General features: G+C 42.1%; 1 long non-coding RNA gene across 2 annotated transcripts in view; it reads right to left on the bottom strand.

Annotated features, from left to right (window-relative positions):
• LOC141581256 (uncharacterized) overlaps nt 1-22,318 on the bottom strand; it is a 108,410-nt gene that overhangs the window by 83,235 nt on the left and 2,857 nt on the right. For both annotated transcript variants that reach the window (XR_012513808.1, XR_012513809.1), the window contains exon 2: nt 18,914-19,003. This is a non-coding gene — a long non-coding RNA (uncharacterized LOC141581256). The remainder of the gene's footprint in view (nt 1-18,913; nt 19,004-22,318) is intronic.

Raw genomic sequence — 22,318 nt, 5'->3', positions numbered from 1 at the left:
CCATGTGGAACCGTAAGTGCATTAAACCTCTTTTTCTTTATAAATTACCCAGTCTTGGGTATGTCTTTATCAGCAATGTGAGAACAGACTAATACACTAGACCTAGTACCCAGTTATTCGATCAAACACTAACCTAGGTGTTGCTGTAAAAGTACTTTGTACATGTGACTGACATCTACTATCAGTTGACTTTAAGTAAAGGAAATTATCCTAGATAACCTGGGTGAGTCTGATTCAATCAGTTGAAAGGCCTTTGGTGAAGCAGGACTGAGGTTTCCCTCAGGAAGAAGTAGTTTTGCTTTAGAATGACATCAATTCCTGCCTGAGAGTTCCCAGCCTACCTTGTGGATCTTGGACTTACCTAGCTAGCCCCCAAAATGGCAGAAGCCCATTCATTTGCAACAAGTAAATATATAAGGCCAGGCATGGTGGTTCATGTCTGTAATCCCAGCACTTTGGGAGGCCAAGGCAGGTAGATCACCTGAGATCAGGAGTTCGAGACCAGCCTGGCCAACAGGGTGAAAACCTGTCTCTACCAAAAAAAAAAAAAAAAAAAAAAATTAGCTGGGTGTGGTAGCAGGCGCCTGTAATCCCAGCTACTTGGAGGCTGAGGCAGGAGAATCACTTGAACCTGGGAAAAGGAGGTTGCAGTGAGCTGAGATTGCTCCACTGCACTCTAGCCTGGGCAACAGAGCAAGACTCTGTCTCAAAAAATAAAATACATAAATACATAAATAAATATATATACACATACATGCATGCATATATACATGTATATGTATATATGTTTATGTGCATATATCTTAGTCTGTTTTGCTTTGCTATAAAAAAATTACCTAGGCCAGGCACGGTGGCTCACACTTGTAATCCCAGCACTTCGGAAGGTCAAGGTGGGTGTATCATGAGGTCATGAGATCGAGACCATCCTGGCCAACATGGTGAAACCCTGTCTCTACTTAAAATACAAAAAAAAATAGCAGAATGTGGCGATGGGAACTTGTAGTTCCAGCTACTCAGGAGGCTGAGGCAGGAGAATCGGTTGAATCCGGGAGGCAGAGGTTGCAGTGAGCCAAGATCACACTCCTGCACTCCACTGAGTGAGACTCCATCTTAAAAAAAAAAAAACAAACCTGAGTGTGGGTAATCCACAAAGAAAAGAGGTTTATTTCACTCACCAGTCTGCAGGCTATACAAGAAACATGGAGTCAACATCTGCTTCTGGTGAGGGCCACAGACTTCTTCCACTCATGACAGAAGTGGAAGGGTAGTTGGCATGTGCAAATCACATGGCAAGAGAATGAATGAGAGACAACAGGAAGACGCCAGGCTCTTTTTAACACCTAGCTCCCAGGGGAACTCTTGCAGGAGCTAATAGAGAGATAACTCACTCATTACCAAGAGGCCAGGACCAAACCATTCATGAGAAATCCACCCCATGGCCCAAACACCTCCCATTAGGCCCCACCCCCAACTTTAAGGATCAAAACGCAACATGAGGTTTGGCAAGTCAAATATCCAAACTCTACCGGCATATATGTGTATGTATATGCATACGTGTATATATCATATCTATATCTCCTAGTGGTTCTGTGTTTCTGAGAATCATGATGGACACCTGGATACATACATCTCACTCTTGTATATCCATATCACACTCTTCATCATTCTCTTTCTCTTACTGACCCCTGGCTGGTACTCTGCTCTTTCGCAGAGCAAACCCAGAGGAGAGGTTTTATTTTGCACTTTTCTACTTGCTCTTGAGCGTCTGTCTTTTAAAAGCTTATATGAGAACTAACAACTCTTGTTCATGCATTCCTTCATTTGTTCCACACACTTTTTTTTTTTTTTTTAGATAGGGTCTTACTGTGTCACCCAGGCTGGAGTGCAGTGGTGCGATCTTGGCTCATTGCAACCTCTGCCTCCCGAGCTCCAGTGATCCTCCCACCTCGGCCTCCTAAGTAGCTGGAACTATAGGCATGTGCCTCCAGGCCCGCTAATTTTTGTATTTTTTGTAGAGATGGAGTTCTACCATGTTGCCCAGGCTGGTCTCAAACTCCTGGGTTCGGGTGATCTGCCCGCCTCGGCCTTCCAAAGTGCTGGGATTATAGACATGAGCCATTCTGCCTGGCCTACTCCACGAACTTTTCAACACCATGCACGAGCAGACCCTGCGCTATGCTGTGCTGTCTGACAACACACAGGTTACAATACTGATAATGATCCCTACCCTCACAGACATCACAGTCCAGTGAGGGGAGAAGAAGAGGGGTTGGGGAGAAGGATATTAGCTATTAGTTATATATTAGTTATCTACTGCCATATAACAATTTACACCAGACCAGGCATTGTGATGCACGTTTATAATCTTGGCGCTTTGGGAGGCCACGGCAGGAGGATCACTTGAGCCCAGGAGGCTGAAGCTGCAGTCAGCCATGATCATACCACTGCACTCCAGCCCAGGCAACAGAGTGAGACACTGTCTCAAAAAGACAAAAACAAAACAAAAATCACACCAAAATGTATTGTCTTAAAACAAGAAACATTTATGATCTCTCTGGTTCCAACAGTCAGGAATCTGGGTGAGGATAACTGGGTGCCACTAGCTGTCGGTCCCTTAAGGATAGAGTCAAGGGGCTGGCTGGAGCTGCAGGCATCTCAGGGTGGAAAATCCGCTTCCAAACTCACTCATGGCAGTGGGCAGCCCTCAGGCCCTTGCTGGCTGTTGGCTGGAGGCCTCAGTTCCTTGCCCCATGAGCCTGTCCCCAGGCAATTCCCAGCATGGCATCCTTTTCCAGAGAGCAAGCAAGGCAAGGTGGGGAGGACCAGCAGGACATAAACCAGTATTCCCCGGAGCCTGTCTCCCAGAATTGACATCCCATCCTTTCCGTCATATGCTGTTTGTTAGAAGCTTGTCACTATGCCCAATCTGCAAAAAAAGGGGCATAGGTCCCAGAAGGGCAGGAATACCAGGAGGCAGGACCACTGGAGGTCAACCTACCGTAAGCAAACATACTAAGATGTTATGATAATAAATATGTAATAAATACGACCATGGCTCCACCTGGTGGGAAACAATGGCAGACAGTGTGATGAGGTGGAAAGTTTTAGTTTGAACCGTTCTTTTTTTTTTATTATTATTATTATTTTTAGACCAAGTGTCACTCTGTAGCCCAGGCTGGAGTGCAGTGGTGCGATCACGGCTCACTGTAACCTCTACTTGCCGGGTTCAAGTGATTCTCCTGCCTCAGCCTCCTGAGTAGCTGGGATCACAGGCACTCACCACCATGCCCAGCTGATTTTGGTATTTTTAGTAGAGATGGGGTTTTGCCATCTTGGTGAGGCTGGTCTCCAACTCCTGGCCTTAAGTGATCCATCCATCTCTGCCTCCCTACGTGCTGGGATTACAGGCATAAGCCACCACTCCTGGCCTTAGTTTAAACAGTCTGACTTCATAGTTGTGTTGCCAGATAAAGCAAGGTCACTCACATTTATCATGACTAAGTGGGATTTATCTCAGGGATGCAAGGATGGTTTAACATTTGCAAATCAGTCAATGTGATACATCATATCAATAAAACAAGGGACAAAAATATGATAATTTCAACTGATGCTGACAAAGCCTTTAATAAAATTCAACATCCCTTCATGATAAAACCCTCAAAAAATTGGGTATAGAAGGAACATACCTCAACACAATAAAGTCATATATGACAGACATACAGCTAGTGTCATACTGAGAAACTGAAAGTCTTTCCTCCAAGATCTGGAGCAAGAGAAGGATGCCCGCTTCCACTACTGTTCTTCAGCATAGTACTGGACGTCCTAGCTACAGCAATCAGAGAAGAGAAAGAAATAAAGAGCATCCAGGTTGGAAAGGAAAAAGTCAAATTATCCTTATTTGCAGATAATATGATCTTATATTTGGAAAAAACCTAAGGGCAAAAGATCAGAATAGACAGTTTTCAGAAGACACACAAAATGAGCCCGGCGCGGTGGCTCAAGCCTGTAATCCCAGCACTTTGGGAGGCCGAGGCGAGTGGATCACGAGGTCGAGAGATCAAGACCATCCTGGTCAACATGGTGAAACCCCGTCTCTACTAAAAATACAAAAAATTAGCTGGGCATGGTGGCGCGTGCCTGTAATCCCAGCTACTCAGGAGGCTGAGGCAGGAGAATTGCCTGAGCCCAGGAGGCGGAGGTTGCGGTGAGCCGAGATCACGCCATTGCACTCCAGCCTGGGTAACAAGAGCGAAATTCCATCTCAAAAAAAAAAAAAAAAAAAAAAAAAAAGACACACAAAATGGCAAACAGGTATATGAAAAGGTACTCAACATCACTGATCATCAGAAAAATGCGTATCAAAACAACGATGAGCTATCACCTCACCCAAGTTACAATGGCTTTTATCCAAAATATGTAATAACAAATGCTGGAAAGGATGTGGAAAAAGGGAATCTTTGTACACTGTTGTGGGGATGTAAATTCGTACAGCCACTCTGGAGAACATTATGGAGGTGGCTCAAAAAACTATTAATGGGCCAGGTGTCGTGACTCACGCCTGTAATCCCAGCACTCTGGGAGGCCGAGGCAGGCAGATAACGAGGTCAAGAGATCAAGACCATCCTGGCCAACATAGTGAAACTTCATCTCTACTAAAATATAAAAATTAGCTAGGCATGGTGGCGCGTGCCTGTAATCCCAGCTACTCGAGAGGCTGAGGCAGGAGAATCACTTGAAGCTGGGAGGCAGAGGTTGCAGTGAGCTGAGATTGTGTCACTGCACTCCAGCCTGGCACCTGGCATAAGAGCAAGACTCTATCTCAAAAACAAAACAAAACAAAAACTATAAATAGAACTACCAATCCCATGGACCCACCAATTCCATGCTATGTATATACCCAAAAGGAAGAAAATCATTGTATCTAAGAAATACCTGCTCTCCCATGTTTGATGCCGCACAGTTCACCACAGCCAAGATGTAGAAGCAACCTGAGTTTCCATCAACAGACATATGGATAAAGAAAATGTGGCTGGACGCAGTGGCTCATGCCTATAATCACAGCACTTTGGGAGGCCAAGGTGGGTGGATCACCTGAGGTCAAGAGTTCACGACCATCCTGATCAACATGGTGAAGCCCCATCTCTACTGGAAAAAAAAAAAAAATTGGCTGGGTGTGGTTGTGGGTGCCTGTAATCCAAGCTAGTCAGGAGGCTGAGGCAGGCTAATAACTTGAACCCAGGAGGCAGAGGTTGCAGAGAGCCGGGATCATGCCACTGCAGGCCAGCCTGGGCGACAAGAGTGAAACTCCATCTCAAAAAAAAAAAAAAAAGAAAGAAAGAAAGAAAGAAAGAAAGAAAAAGAAAAGAAAATGTGGTGCCTACACACAATGGGGTACTTTTCAACCATAACAAAGATTGAGATCCTGTCATTTGCAACAAGATGGAGGGAACTAGAGATCATTAGGTTAAGTGAAATCAGCCAGGCACGGAAAGACAAACGTCCCATGTTCTCACTCATGTGTGGGAGCTAAACATTACAACAACTGATTGCATGGAGATGGAGAGCAGAAGGATGGTTATCAGAGGCTGGGAAGGGTAGTGGGGCAGGGGGAGGTGGGGACAGTTAATGGGTACAACAATATCGTTATAAAATGAACAAGTGCTAGTATTTGATAGCACAACAGGGTGACTACAGTCAACAAGAGCTTATTGTACATTTTAGGGCTGGGAGCTGTGGCTCATGCCTGTAACCCAGCATTTTGGGAGGCCACAGCGGGCGGATCACTTGAGGCAAGGAGTTTGAGAACAGCCTGACCAACATGGTGAAATCTTGTCTCTGCTAAAAATATAAAAATTAGCCAGGCATGGTGGCATGCACCTGTAATCCCAGCTACTCAGGAGGCTGAAGCAGGAGAATCGCTTGAACACAAGAGGTGGAGGTTGCAGTGAGCCGAGATCGCACCACTGCACTCCAGCCTGCATGACGGAGTGAGACTGTCTCAAAAAAAAAAAAAAAAAAAAAAAGAAGAAGAAGAAGAAAATAAAGAAAAGAAAAAAAAAACCCATACTTCACTGTACATTTTAAAAAACTAAAATAGTACATCTGGGATGTTTGTAACACAAAGAAATTACAAATGCTTGAGGGGACAGATCATTTACCCTGATGTGATCATTACGCATTCATTGCATGCTGTATCAAAATATCTCATGTATCCCATAAATGTACATACCTAATATGTACCCACAAAAACATTTTTAAAAGAATTTTTTAAAAAAATGTCAGCCAGTTAAATTTGAATTTCAAGTAAACAACAAATACATTTTTAGTATCAGTATATCCCATGTAGCATTTGGGATATACTTACACTTTTTTTTTTTAGGTGGAGTTTTGCTCATGTTGCCCAAGCTGGAATGCAGTGGCATGATCTTGGCTCACTGCAAACGTCTGCCTCCCGGGTTCAAGCGATTCTCCTGTGTCAGCCTCCCAAGCAGTTCGGGCCACCACACTCAGCTAATTTTATATCTTTAGTAAAGACAGGGTTTCACTATGTTGGCCAGGATGGTCTCGCTCTCTTGACCTTGTGACCCAGGTCAAGACCTCAGGTGATCCACCTGCCTTGGCCTCTCAAAATGCTAGGATTTCAGGCGTGCACCACCCTGCCCAGCCTTTTTTCTTTTTTTCTTTCTTTCCTTTTTTCGTTTTTTAAGACAGAGCCTTAAAAATGATTGAATCATGGGGGTACTACTTTATGCCTATTTTACAGACAAGAAAATTGAGGCACAGGGAAGTTAAGTAACTTGCCTAATGTCACACAGCTTAGGATGCATGCATGGTGGCTCACACCTGTAACCTAACACTGAGACACAGAGGCAGGAGAACTGCTTGAACCTAGAAGTTTGAGACCCACCTGGGTAACATAGTGAAGACCTTATCTCTAAAAAAAAAAAAAAAAAAAAAAAAAAAAAAAAAAAAATTAAATTAGCCAGGCATGGTGATGTATGCCTTTGGTCCCAGTTACTTGGTAGGGTTGAGTCAGGAGGATCGCTTGAGACCAGGAAGTCAAGGCTGCAGTGCCACGTGCATGCCACTGCACTTCAGCCTAAGCGAGAGCAAAACTCTATCTCAAAAACATAAATAAATTAATTTAAAAATTAAATAAAATGCAGTTCTCCAACCATTAACAAAGGGAGTGTCAAAAGGCAATGGGGAAAAAAAAAAGGTTTTAAAAAAATTTAAGGAACATAAAGGTACTTTTTAAAATGTAAAATAGAAGTGAATACGTTTTTTCCCTGCAGCTACACAGAAAGAGATACTGTTTTGCATAATAAAACCGTCTAAAGAATCTGTCCCGGTAGCGTAGCTGAAAATGTTCCCAAGAACGCCCATCTTGTTTTGCTGTGCAGTCAGGAGCCCTGAGTTCCTGTCACCACCTGGTCTGTTCATTTAAGACTGTCCTTGGAAAGATAATTGGAACAAAAGAGGCTTGTGCGATTCTCCTAGAAGTTGTTGCCAATCTTGAGAAAAATAGTCTCCCAGCGAAGCCTGCAATTCTGATTGGTTGTCTTCCTTGATCATCTGTTGTCATGGTGACAGCCATCATCTCTATTATTAAAAGGAAGAAATGCCTGTAGGTTTTCTCCCTCTAAACCAGAAGAGGATCGTTGGCATTTTTCTCCCACAAACATAATGGAAATAAAAGCTTCTGACTCTGCTAGATTTTTTTTAAACAAAGACATTGAGAGTCCTGCCTCATTTAAATGAATCAAAGCACTCATCCCCCAGCACAGATAGGCATAAAGGGTGGTAGCTGTGGGCATCGCTGTTGTGGTCAGCTGTCATCTTAACTTCATCAGAGGGCCCACTGTGGGAAATGAGAGAACAGCAGGGCTAGCCCAGCTAGGAGATCCCCTTCCCTCCCTTCCTCTCTGGAGGGTTCACCACCCGGACTAGCCAGGCTTGCAATGGAGGGCAGAACTAGGGACGGAAATCCCTGGATATTCTGCCAAGGGTGGGAGGATGGACCCTCCTGCTCTTTGCCCCCATCATGGTCTCCTGCTGTGTACCAGGCATTGTTCTATGCCCTCTACGCTCTCCATGCTCACTGCAACCCCTTAAGTGGGGAATTCGGACTTGCCCTACCTGCAGATGAGGACTCCAAAACCAGACAGGTTAAGTCTCCTGCCCCAGGTCACACAGCCAGAAACTGGAGGAGCTACGAGTTAAAACCAGGTCTCTCTGACAGTAGGCAAAGAACTTCAACGTAGAGGGAATTTGGTAGGACTCAAAAGGCTCCAAATCCACCCTCAACAGAGACTTTTCAGGACTGATTGCGTTTCTCAGCAAAAGGCATTTAATTCATGGCTAATGGTTATTGAGCTCTCATTACATGCTATGTTCTGGGCTAAGTACTTTAGATGTATAATCCCACTAAATCCTCCTGACAAATTTTGGGAGAAAAATTACAATTGTGCCCATTTCACAGAAGAGAAGACTGAGGTTCAGAGAGGCCTGTTGAATTGCCCCAGATCACACAGCTGGGATGCATTGGAGCCAGGTTTGTGAACTCGTGTTTGCCTGGCTCCAAAGCTTCTACTCTTCTCCAGTCCGCTATTTAGAAAGACAGACCAGCTAGGCCGGGCGCGGTGGCTCAAGCCTGTAATCCCAGCACTTTGGGAGGCTGAGGCGGGTGGATCACGAGGTCGAGAGATCGAGACCATCCTGGTCAACATGGTGAAACCCCATCTCTACTAAAAATACAAAAAACTAGCTGGGCATGGTGGCGCGTGCCTGTAATCCCAGCTACTCAGGAGGCTGAGACAGGAGAATTGCCTGAGCCCAGGAGGCGGAGGTTGCGGTGAGCCGAGGTCGCGCCATTGCACTCCAGCCTGGGTAACAAGAGCGAAACTCCGTCTCAAAAAAAAAAAAAAAAAAAAAGAAAGACAGACCAGCTTTGGACATGGGTGTGGGCGTGAGTCAATGCAGAAAGTGCTTTCTGGGCCCAGGTAAAGGCCCTGCCATTTTCCAATTTGCTGCTTCGTTTTTTGTTTTAGTTATTTACGGTTGTATAGCAAACCACCCCAAGATCCAGCAATCCCACCACTCAGTATACACTTGGAGGAAATGAAATCACTACGTCAAAGAGGTCTCAGCACGTCCATGTTCATTGTAGCACTACTCAAACTAGCCAAGATATGGAATCAACCTAAGTGGCCATCAACAGATGAATGGATAAAGAAAATGTGGTACATAGACACAATGGAGTACTAGTCTGCCTTAAAAAGAAGGAAGTCCTCCTGGCACTTGCAACAATATAGACAAACCTGGAGGATACTGTAAGCGAAATAAGCCAGGCAAAGAAAAACAAATACCACACGACCTCACTCATATGGGGAATGTAAAAAAAAGTTAAACTAAGTAGAGAGTGGAAAGGTAACGGCTATGGGGGGTGGAGAGTTGGGGAGATGTTGATCTAAGGGCACAAATTTTTAATGAGACAGGAGGAATAAGTTCAAGAGATCTATTGTATAATATGGTCACTATGGTTAATTACAGCTATAATTATTCTATAATTATCTAATTATACTATAATATTCAGGAATGTATTTTACTCTTGAAAACGGCTAAGAGAATTAAAAATCACACCCCAAACCTGGCGACTTAAAGGAAAAACAATTATTTATTTAACTCACAAATCTGCAGTTTGGAGGTTTGCAAGGGACATTTCTCTGCTCTCCAAGGTGTTAGCTGGATACCATCAGAATCTGCTTACAAGAAGACAACTACTTTCCTAGCTATTTTCTGGGAAGTGTGGGCTTGGAACCTCATTTCTCTTCATATGGGCCTTTCCTCTGGCTGCTTGAACTTCCTCACAACATGGTGGCTGGATTTCAAGAGCAAGCATCCTAAGAAAACAAGGCATAGCTTTTTTTTTTAATTTTTTTTTTTTGAGACAGGGTCTCACTTTGTTGCCCAGACCGGTCTTGAACTCCTGGACTCATGCAGTCTGCCCACCTCAGCCTCTCAAAGTGCTGGAATTACAGACATGAGCCACCATGCCTGAACTGCATGGCATTTGTATGATCCAGATTTGCAAGTCATACCGTCGATTCCACTTTATTAGTCAAGGCAGTCACCTAGGACTGCTCAAGCTCAAGAGAAGAGACATAGACTCAAACTCTTCATTCTAGAAGAGCATGTGGAAAGGGAGATATTATTTTTGCAATCTTTAGAAAGTAAAATCTAACCTCCTCTTAAAGGCAGTGTAGGGTAGAGTGGAATATCCCACTTACTCTCTCCTTGCCCACTCTCTGGGAAAAAGGGAAGGTTTGACTGCAGAGGATGGGAGGCTGAACACCCAGCAAAGTCTTGGTCTTGAAGCTATAAAAATCCAAGAACCTAAGAATAGTTTTAAGGACAAAAGTGTCATTTGAAGGTGTCTCTCTGGGGGATGTTTAAGGATCCATGGGCTGGACCTGCCTTTTATTAAATGACTACTAAAGACCTCCAGATAACTCATGGCTAGTTCTGGAAGCAGAATAGCACCAAAGATCCTAGACATTGGGGTTATGTAGGCAACTGTCCCAATTCCAGTTCTGCTACTATCTATGTATCCTTGCCCACTGCAGCCTCAGTTTCCTCATTCGTAAAATGGGGATAAAAATAATGCGTAGTAGAGGTTAGGTGAAGCCTGAGGCCTGGTGGTGTATGAGCCACAGCAGAAGCCAGAGTAAAACCAAGTATTGGTGCTGCCTCAGGTCCTCTGTAGCTAGCATCTGTCTCCATCTGTGCCATCAATGCCTGCCCCTGCAGGGGCACAAGCTGTTCCAACTGGGTCACCCTGGCTGAATTCAAGATCACTTATAAAAAACACAACTTGGCTGGGCACAGTGGCTCACACCTGTAATCCCAACACTCTGGGAGGCCAAGATGGGCGGATCACCTGAGGCTCGGAGTTCAAGACCAGCTTGGGCAACATGGTGAAACCCTGTCTCTACTAAAAATACAAAAATTAGCCACACACTTACAATCCCAACTACTTGGAAGGCTGAGGCAGGAGAATTGCTTGAACTCAGGAGATGGAAGTTGCAGTGAGCCAAGATGGTGCCACTGCACTCCAGCCTGGGCAACAGAGTAAGACTCCATCTGAAAAAAAAAAAAAAAAAAAAAAAAAAAAAAAAAAAAAGCCACAACTTTAATACACACCAGGTATCCAGAAAATGTTGTGGAAATTTGGATCCCATTCATATTGTCAACAAAGGTTTTCAAATATCAGCCAGCCTTGGTGGCTAACACCTGTAATCCCAGCACTTTGAGAGGCCAAGGAAGGTAGATCACCTGAAGTCTGGAGTTTGAGACCAGCCTGGCCAACAGGGCGAAACCCTGCCCTTACAAAAAATACAAAAATTAGCTGACCATAGTGGCATGCACCTGTAGTCCCAGCTACTCAGGAGGCTGAGGCAGGAAAATCACTTAAACCCAGGAGGCAGAGGCTACAGTGAGCTGAGATCACAACATTGCACTCCAGCCTGGGTGACAGAGCAAAACTCTATCAAAACAAACAAACAAACAAACAAACAACAACAACAACAACAAAACCACTGAAATATCTAAGAATAAGGCCAGGCACAGTAGCTCATGCCTATAGGAGGCCAAGTGGGTGGACTGCTTGAGGCCAGAAGTTTGAGGCTACAGTGAGCTGTGATTGCATCATTGCACTCCAGCCTTGGTGACAAAACAAGACCCTGTCTCTGAAAAATAAAAAAAGTTAAATTTTTTTTCCTTTTTTTTTTTTTTTTTTTTAGACGGGGTTTCACCGTGTTGGTCAGGCTGGTCTTGAACTCCCGACCTCAGGTGATCCGCCCGCCTTGGCCTCCAAAATGCTTGGATTACAGGCGTTAGCCACCACGCCCGGCCAAAAGTTAAATTTTTTTAAGTGAAAAATCAGATCAATGAAAATGAACACAAGATATACAAAAATATATGAGATACACTAAAGTAGTATTTGGAGGAAAATTTACAGCTGCAAGTTTCATATGTTGAAAGAAAAAAATGGTCTTAAATCAATAATCTAATCTTTCCTCTTAAGAAACTAGAAAAAGAAGTGCGAACTAAACCTAAAGCAAGCAGAAGGCAGGAAATAATAAAGATTAGAATGGAATAAACTAAATAGAGAAGAGAAACGAGGAAATTGACAAAATCAAGTTTGGTTCTTTGAAAAGATCTACAAAATTGACAAATCTTTAACTAGACTAACCAAGGGAAAAAAGAAAAGACTAAAATTATTAAAGTCAAGAATGAAGGAGGAGACATCACTACTAACCTTACACAAATACAAAGAACTATAAGGGAATACTATGAGTAACTGTGCGCCAACATATTAGATGGTCTAGGTAAATTGAATAAATTCCAAGAAAGACACAAACTATCAAAACTGACTGGAAAAAAAAAATAGAAAATCTGAATACACCAATAATAAGTAAAGAGATTGAACTAGTAATTTTTAGAGTTTTCACAAAGAAAAGTCCACAATCAGATGGTTTCGCCAGTGAATTCTACCAAGTATTCAAAGAGGAATTAACACAAATCCCTCTTGAATGTTTTTGAAATGTAGAACAGGAAAGAATACTTCCTACCTCATTCCATGAGGTCAATATTACCCTGATAACACAACCAAACACATCTTAAGAAACCAAAAAAAGATCAATATATTTTATAAATATAGATGAAAATATTCTCCACCACACACAGTGGCTCACACCTGTAATCCCAGCACTTTGGGAAGCTGAGGTGGACAGATCACCTGAGGTCAGGAGTTCTAGACCAGCCTGGCCAACATGGTAAAACCCCATCTGTACTAAAAATACAAAACTTAGCCAGGAATGGTGGTGCACGCATGTAGTCCCAGCTACTTGGGAGGCTGAGTCAGGAGAATCACTTGAACCCGGGAGGTGGAGGTTGCAGTAAGCCAAGATCATGCCACTGCACTCCAGCCTGGGCAACAGAGAGACTCCATTTCAAAAAAAAAAAAAAAAAGTTCTCAACAAAATACTATCAAACTGAATCCAGAAACATAGAAAAAGGATTAAAGGATTATATGCCATGACCAAATGGGATTTATTTTAAGAATCCAAGACATGAAAATTCATCAATGTAATAAACCATATTAACAAACTGAAGAACAAGAAGTACATGATCATCTCTGTAGATGCAAAAAAAAAATCATTTTACAAAAAACCCAACATCCTTCCATGACAAAAAAATTAAAACTCAATAAACTCGGAATAGAATGAAATTTCTTCAACCTAATAAAGGGCATTTATGAAAAACCTAAAGCTGACATTATACTTAATTATGAAAGACTGAAACCTTTCCCCTAAGATCAGGCACATGATACAGATGTCTACTTTTATTGTGTCTATTTAACATTGTACTAGGGGTTCTAGCCAGGAAAATCAGGCAAGGGAAAAAAAAAAAAAGCATCCAAGCTAGACATGGTGGCTCACATCTGTAATCTCAGCACATTGGGAGGCCAAGGCATGCTGATCACTTGAGGTCATGAGTTCAAGACCAGCCTGGTCAACATGGTAAAACCCCATCTCTACTAAAAATACAAAAATTAGCTGGGCATGGTGGTGCATACCTGTAGTCCCAACTACTTGGGAGGCTGAGATAGGAGAATTGCTTGAACTGGGAGATGGAGGCTGCAGTGAGCTGAAACAGTACCACTGCATGCACTCCAGCTTGGGCAACAAAGCAAGACTCTGTCTCAAAAAAAAAAAAAAAAAATCCAGACTAGAAAGAGAAGGAAAACTCTATTTACAGATGACATAATCTTACACATAGGAAGGTCTTAAAGAATGTACACACACACAACTAGTAGAGCTAATTAACAATTTTAGCAATGTTTCAGAATACAAGATCAATATCTAAAAATCAGTTGTATTTCTGTATACACCAGCAATTAACAATCTGAAAATAAATTTTTTAAAAAATCCATTTGTAATAACATCAAAAAGAATAAAAGGCTTAGGAATAAACTTTGTAAGAATTTTACACTATAATGCATAAAACCAACATCAAAATAAATGTTAAGAGGCATAAGTAAATAAAAAGACATTCTATGTTTATTAATTGGAAAATTGAATATTGTTTAGATGGCAATACTCCCCAAATTAAACTGCAGATTCAATACAATCCAAAATCATAGCTACCTTTTTTGTAGAAATTGACAAATTGACTCTAAAATTTATGAAAATACAAGGGACCCAGAATAGCCAAAATAATTTTGAAAAGGAACAAAGTTGGAAGACTTACACTTCACAACTTTAAAACTTACTACTAAGCTGAGTAATCAAGATTTGTGGTACTTACATAAACACAGAGGAATAAGAATCTACTATAAAAATTCATACGTCTGGCCGGGCGCAGTGGCTCAAGCCTGTAATCCCAGCACTTTGGGAGGCCGAGGCGGGTGGATCACAAGGTCGAGAGATCGAGAGCATCCTGGTCAACATGGTGAAACCCCATCTCTACTAAAAATACAAAACATTAGCTGGGCGTGGTGGCACGTGCCTGTAATCCCAGCTACTCAGGAGGCTGAGGCAGGAGAATTGCCTGAACCCAGGAGGCGGAGGTTGCGGTGAGCCGAGATCGCGCCATTGCACTCCAGCCTGGGTAACAAGAGTGAAACTCCGTCTCAAAAAAAAAAAAAAAAAAAAAATTCATACGTCTACAGTCAATTGATTTTCAACAAGGGTGCCAAAAAAATCAATGAAGAAATTCAATGCCTTTTCAACCAATGCTGCTGGCACAATTATATATCCACAGACAAAAACAGGAGTTGGACCCCTACCTCACACTACATATACAATTAAACCTGAAATGGATCAGAGGCCTAAATGTTAAGAACTAAAACTAGAAAACTCTCAGAAAACATAGATGTACAGTGATAAATTGCTTAACAATGGGGATACATTCTTGAGATATGCATCGTTAGGTGATTTCATCATTCTGTAAGCAGTGAAAACACAACGGGTATTTGCATACTTAAGCATAGAAAAGGTATGGTAAATACACAGTATTATAATCTTATAGACCATCATCATGTATGTGGTTCATCACTGACCAAAATGTCATTATGTGGTGCATTACTCTATGTCTTTGTGACCTTAAATATGACATCATGGCTTCTTAGGTATTACATCACAAGTACAAGCAATAAAAAAGTACATATAAATTGGGCCTCATCAAATTTAAAATTTTTGTGCTTCAAAAGACACTATTAATAAAGTGAAAACAAAACTTGCAGAATGAGAAATTTGCAAATCATACATTTGATAAGACAGTCTAGATTCCAGAATATATTAAGAGCACTTACAATTCAACAGAATGTAATCCAGTCCCTCCTTTCTCATGCTACGTCTTAGTTTGTTAGGGCTGCCATAACAACATATCTCAGACTGGATGATTTGTAAATAGAAATGTATTGCTTACAGTTCTGGAGGCCGGGAAGTCCAAGATCAAGTTGTAAGTGGACCTGGTGTCTGGTGGGGCCTTCTATGTGTACTTACTCACATGATGGAATGGGCAAACAGGCTCCCTGAAGTTTCTTTTATAAGGGCGTTAATCACCTCTCAAACACTCCACCTCCTAATACCATCACATTGCAGGCTAGGTTTTAACGTATGAACTTTGGGAAGACACAAACATTTGGATCATAGCACCCTAAGACCCACACTCCTTAGTTAAGTATATCTGAGTTTCCCATTCCCTGGCCCCTGCCAATCCGTTTAAGATAACTTTCTTTCAGCAGGGAACAATGGCTCACACCTGTAATCCCAGAACTTTGGAAGGCTGAGGCAGCCAAATCACCTGAGGTCAGCAGTTGAAGACCAGCCTGGCCAACATGGTGAAACCCTGTCTTTACTAAAAATACAAAAAATGAGCTGGGTGTGGTGGCAAGCACCTGTAATTCCAGCTACTCTGGAGGCTGAGGTAGGAGAATTGCTTGAACTCTGGAGGCAGAGCTTGTAGTGGACTGAGATTCTGCCACTGCAGTCCAGCCTGGGCGACACGGCAAGACTCTGTCTCCAAAAAAAAAAAGGTAACTTTCTTCCATGTTCCACCATCCCCTTCTTCCTTTTGATGAAGTTTGAGATGGACGTGGCTGTCAGCCACATTTTTCAGCCTTCCTTACAACAAAGGGGTGGCCATAACCAAGATTTAGGCCAAAAGAATGTGAGCAGAAGTGATGTCTGCAATGCCTGAGCCATCTCCTATGGCAGAGAATATTCAGTGTTTACCAAGTGTATTCCCCCCATCTCTTCAACAAATGCCAAGATATGTTTTTGAGCCTCTCTTGAGGTAGGCATGGACAGAGTTCTGGTCAATAAAATGCAATAAAAAATAACAGGTACTTCCAGGCATGATAGCATGTACCTTTAATTCCAGTTACGCATGAGGCTGAGGCAGGTTGAGCCCAAGAGGCAACGTAATGAGACTTCATCTCAAAAATAGGGTCATTTCATAATTATAAAATGGTTAATTTGTCAAGAAGATATAACAATCATAAATGTATATGCACCAAGTAAAAGAGCTTCAAAATATATGAAGCAAAATTTGACAAATCTAAAGGGGAAAATATGTAAATCCACAATTAGAGTTAGAGATGTTTAACACTACCCTCTCATTAATTACTAAAATAAATAAACAGAAAGTCCACAGGGATATACAAGACTTGAGTAACAGTGTCAACCGATTTTACCTAATTGACGTCCATGAGATACTCCAAACAACAACCACATTCTTTCCAACTGTACATACACGCTGGGCCACAAAAGAATCCTCAATAAATTTTAAAGGATTAAAGAGTATCTTATCTGATTAAAATGGAATTAAATTAGAAATCAATATCAAGATATACAAGAAAACTGGAAATATTTAGAAATTAAGCACATTTATAAATAATCCAAGATCAAAGAAGAAATCACAATGGAAATTAGAAAATATTTGGACTCAAAAAAATTTTAAATGCGACACAACAAAAATGTGTAGGATGCATCTAAAGCAGTGCCTAAAGGGAAATTTACAGCTTTAAATGCTTATATATATAAAACTCTACCATGAATTAGAGTAGTGTAGTGATTAGAAGCATGAAACCTGAAACCAGCTTCTCTGGGTTCAAATTTTGTTTCTGTCACTTAGCTGTGTGATCTTGGACAAATAATTTAACCTCTTGGTGTCTCAGTTTTCTCATCTTTAGAATGAATATAATAATAGTACCTACCACATAGGGTAAATACGATAATTAAGTTAACTTCTATTTCTTGAGTGGTGTTTGCAATATGAATATAATGTAAACTACATGTGTAATGGCAAGTTTTCTAGTAGCCACATTTTAAAAGATAAAATTTATATTCATAATATGTTTTATTTATCCCAATATATTCAAACTACCATATTGTCAACATGCAGCACTAATCCCATTTTAAGTGATTAATGGCTACATGTGGCTAGCGGCTATCAAATTGGATAGCAGAGCCCTAGTACAGTATTGGGGAACTGAAACAGTTCCTGGCACATTGGAAACGCTTTCTGTAGTTATTAAATAAAAAGAAAGATTTAAAAATATTTCTGTGAATCAAGAAGATAAAAAACAAAAAACCCTGGGCACGTATCCTAGGCATATTACATGAGTGAGAGTTCTGTCCCAAAGGTGATGTGTGCTTAAAAAAGATTTTTTTTAAATCAAACTAAAAAAAGAGAGAGAGAAAGAGAGAGAGAGAGAGAGAGAGAGAGAGAGAGAGAGAGAATTCTGTCTAAGGAGTGTCCTGAGTCAGCTCAGGCTACTGTAACAAAATACCATAAACGGAACAATTTAATGTTAACAAGCATTTATTTCTCAGAGTTCTGGAGGCTGGAAGTTTTGAAATCAGGGTGTCATGAGAGTTGGGTTTTTGGTAAGGGCTCCCTCCCTGGTTTACAGGCAGCCGCCTTCTTGCTCCGTGCTCACATGGTAGAAGGACAGCAAGCTACTAAGTATGTTGGCTCATGTTTGTAACCCCAGCACCTTGGGAGACCAAGCAGGGAGGACTGCTTGATCCCAGGAGTTCAAGACAAGCCTAGGAAACATGATGAGACCCCCATCTCTAAAATAATAATAATAATAATAATAATAATATTAAATTTTAAAAGAAAGAAAGCAAGCTAACTCTTTGGCCTCTCCTTATAAGAGTACACATCCCATTCCTGGCCTAATTACCTTCCAAAGTCCCCACCCCCAAGAATCATCACATTAGGATTAGGGTTTCTGGGGGGATACATTCAGTCCACTACAGGCAATATCTTACAAACTGTAAGTTACAACACACTAGAGCAGGCATCCCCAAACTACGGCCCGCGGGCCGCATGCAGCCCCCTGAGGCCATTTATCCGGTCCCCCGCCGCACTTCAGGAAGGGTCACCTCTTTCACTGGTGGTCAGAGAGGAGCACAGTATGTGGCGGCCCTCCAACGGTCTGAGGGACAGTGAACTGGCCCCCTGCGTAAAAAGTTTGGGGACGCCTGCACTAGAAGTTAGTGGAATCAGGAGATCACAATAAGTTTCTTTTCTGAAGAATGAAATGGAAAAGAAAGGAAAATAGAAGAATGCCTGGTACATTGTCAGGGTGAGTTCTGTTTCTAAAACTTTTGTTTCAGAACATACATAATGTGTACACGTGTGTGCATATATATATGACCAGGTGTGATGCAAAATGTAGTTTTTGTTGTGAATCTCATTCAAAAACGTTTTCAAGCCACTGACTAAGGATATATACAAGAGGAGAATTACTAAGTTTTAGCAAACATACATGTTCAACTTGCCTGTAGAGATTGTCAAATGGCTCTCTGTGGCTGAGACCATGGTATACACTCACCAGATTCTGTTTCTTGTTCCTTCTTCAAAGGCGCATGAGAAAATATATTTCTCCATCTGCTTGCAGTGAGATGAGACCACATGACTGGTTCTGGACAAGGAAATATAAGTTGAAGTGACATATGTCACTTCTAGACTGAGGCAATGAAACCCTCCTAAGAGATTCCCTCATCTCTCTCTTCCCCAACCCTGGCAACATAGAGGCCTTTAGGAGAGATGAAAGAGCTTAGGTTACAGAGTTATCACATGAAGGAGAGCTGCCCTGAAGGGTAGCTGGGATTGACATTGGACTTTGTGTTAATGAGAGATAAACTTTAACTGTGCTGAGATTTTTAGAGTTATTTGTTACTGCACTGTGACCTACTCTATCCTAAATTATACACTCGCTAACATGGTTGTATCAATACTCCCAGCAGCATTGTATGAGAATTTCTATCTCCCCATACTTATTTATTCATTCATAAAATAGTTATTGGCCGGGCATGGTGGCTCATATCTGCAATCCCAGCACTTTGGGAGGCCAAAGTGGGTGGATAACCTGCAGTCAGGAATTTGAGACCAACCTGGCCAACATGGTGAAACCCCATCTCCACTAAAAAAACAAAAATTAGCTGGGCATGGTGGTGGGTGTCTGTAATCCCAGCTACTCAGGAGGCTGAGAGGCAAGAGTAACCCTTGAATCCGGGAGGCTGAGGTTGCAGTGAACCAATATCGTGCCATTGTATCCCTGCCTGGGAGACAGAGCGAGACTCCATCTCCAAAAAAAAAAAAAAAAAAAGTTGTTGATAACTGGGCATGGTGGCATGCACCTGTAGTCCCAGCTGCTCAGGAGGCTGAGGTAGGAGGATCGCTTGCAGCTGAGAGGCAGAGTTTGCAGTGAACTAAGATTGCACCCCTGCATTCCAGCCTGGGCAACATAGCGAGACACTGGCTCACAAAAAAGTTATTGAGCACTACTAGGTTCCTGGGTCTATTTTAGGCACTGCAGATACAACAGCAAACCAAACAGACAGAAAATTGTGACCTCATGGAGTTTATATTCCAGTGGAAGAATCAAACTATAAATATAATGAAAAAGAAGATAATATTGTATTTTAGCCGGTGGTCACTACTATGAAAATCATTAAAGCCAGGCAAAGGGAATTGGGAGTGTCAGGTTGCAATTTTCCTTTTTAAATTGCATTTCTTATTGATATATAACAGATGTACATATTTTCAGGGAGCATGTGGTAACTTAATACATTCATGTAATTTGTAAAGATCAAATGAGGGTAATTAGGATATTCATCACCTTATATATTCATTTTTTCTTTATGCTAAAAACATGAATTGTTCTCTTCTAGCTATTTTGAAATGTACAACAGATTACTGCAAACTATACACTCATCTATCAAACAGCAGATCTTATTTCTTCCATCTTACATGTCTTCCAAATGTAAGGATACATTTGTACCCACTAATCAATCTCTCTTCATTCCCACTCCACCCAACCCTTCCTGACTTCTGGTAGGAATCACCTGTCTACTCTTTATCTTCATGAGATCCACTTTTTTAGCACCCACACGTGAATAAGACCATGCAGCATTTGTCTTTCTGTGCTTGGCTTATTTGCTTAACGTGATGCTGCAAATGTCAGAATTTCGTTCTTTTTTTTTTATGGCTGAATAATATTCTATTGTTGTACATGTAGCACATTTTCTTTTTTCTTTTGAGATGGAGTCTCACTCTGTCACACAGGCTGGAGTGCAGTGGCATGATCTCAGCTCACTGCAGCCTCTGCTCAAGCAATTCTTGTGCCTCAGCCTCCCCAAGCAGCTGGAATTACAGGCAGGAGTCACCACGCCTGGCTAATTTTTGTATTTTTAGTAGAGATGGGGTTTCACCGTGTTGTCCAGGCTGGTCTTAAACTGACCTAAAGTGATCCACCTGTCTTGGTCTCCCAAAGTGCTGGGATTACAGGCGTGAGCCACCACATTCAGCCATATGCCACATTTTCTTTATCCATTCGCTCATTGATGGGCACTTAGATTGACTCCGTATCTTGGTTAGTGTGAATAGTGCTGCAGTAAACATGTGAGTGCAAAGAGAGAGCATTTCCCCAATGTTTTCCTCTGGTAGTTTCAGATCTTAGATTTGAGTCTTTAATAGATTTTTGTTGAATTCTTGGATACGCTGACTTCCTTCCTTTTGGGTATATACATAGCATGGGATTGCTGGATCATATGGGAGTTCTATTTATAATTTTTTGAGGAACCTCCATACTGTTCTCCAGAGAGGCTATAGGAATTTACATTCCCACCAACAGTATATGAGGGTTCCCCTTTCTCTACGTCTTCACCAGCATCCACTTTTTTATAAAAGCCATTTTAATTGGGGCGAGGTGATAGCTCATTGTGGTTTTGATTTGCATTTCTCCGACAATTAGTGATGTTGAGCATTTTTGTATATACCCCTTAGCCATTTGAATGTCTTCTTTTAAGAAATGTCTATTGCGATCATTTGCCCACTCTATTAGTCAGGGTTCTCTAGAGGGACAGAACTAATAGGATAGATGTATATATGAAGGGTAGTGTATTAAGGAGTATTGAGTCACATGATCACAAGGTGAAGTCCTATAATAGGCCATCTGCAAGCTGAGGAGGAAGGAAGCCAGTCTGAGTCCCGAAACCTCAAAAGTAGGGAAGCTGCCTAGGTGCGGTGGCTCACGCCTAATCCCAGCACTTTGGGAGGCCAAGGCAGGGGATCACCGGAGGTCAGGAGTTCGAGACCAGCCTGGCCAACATGGTGAAACTCCGTTTCTACCAAAAATACAAAAATTACCCAAGCGTGGTGGCACATGACTGTAATCCCACATACTCAGGAGGCTGAGGCAGAAGAATCCCTTGAACCTGGGAGGCAGAGGTCGCAGTGAGCCAAGAGGTGCCACTGCACTCCAGCCTGGGTGACAGAGCGAAACTTCACCTCAGAAAAAAAAAAAAAGGCCAGGCATGGTGGCTGACATCTATAATTCCAGCACTTTGGAAGGCCGAGGTGGGTGGATCACAAGGTCAGGAGTTCAAGACCAGCCTGGCCAATATGGTGAAACCCCGTCTCTACTAAAAATACAAAAATTAGCTGGGCATGGTGACACGTGCCTGTAGTCCCAGCTACTCAGGAGGCTGAGGCAGAAGAATTGCTTAAACCAAGAGGCGGAGGTTGCAATGAGCCGAGATCGTGCCACTGCACTCCAGCCTGGGTGACAGAATGAGACTCTGTCTGAAAAAAAAAAAAAAAGTAGGGAAGCTGACAGTGCAGCCTTCAGTCTATGGCCAAAGGCCTGAGAGCCCCTGGCAAATCACTGGTGTAAGTCCAAGAGTCCAAAAGCTGAAGAACTTGGAGTCTGCTGTTCAAGGGCAGGAAGCATCCA

Source organism: Saimiri boliviensis, chromosome 14 (genome assembly GCF_048565385.1).
Source record: "Saimiri boliviensis isolate mSaiBol1 chromosome 14, mSaiBol1.pri, whole genome shotgun sequence".
Taxonomy (NCBI): domain Eukaryota; kingdom Metazoa; phylum Chordata; class Mammalia; order Primates; family Cebidae; genus Saimiri; species Saimiri boliviensis.
The sequence above is the reverse complement of the archived record's forward strand: the minus strand, read 5'-3'. Positions and strand labels throughout refer to the sequence as shown.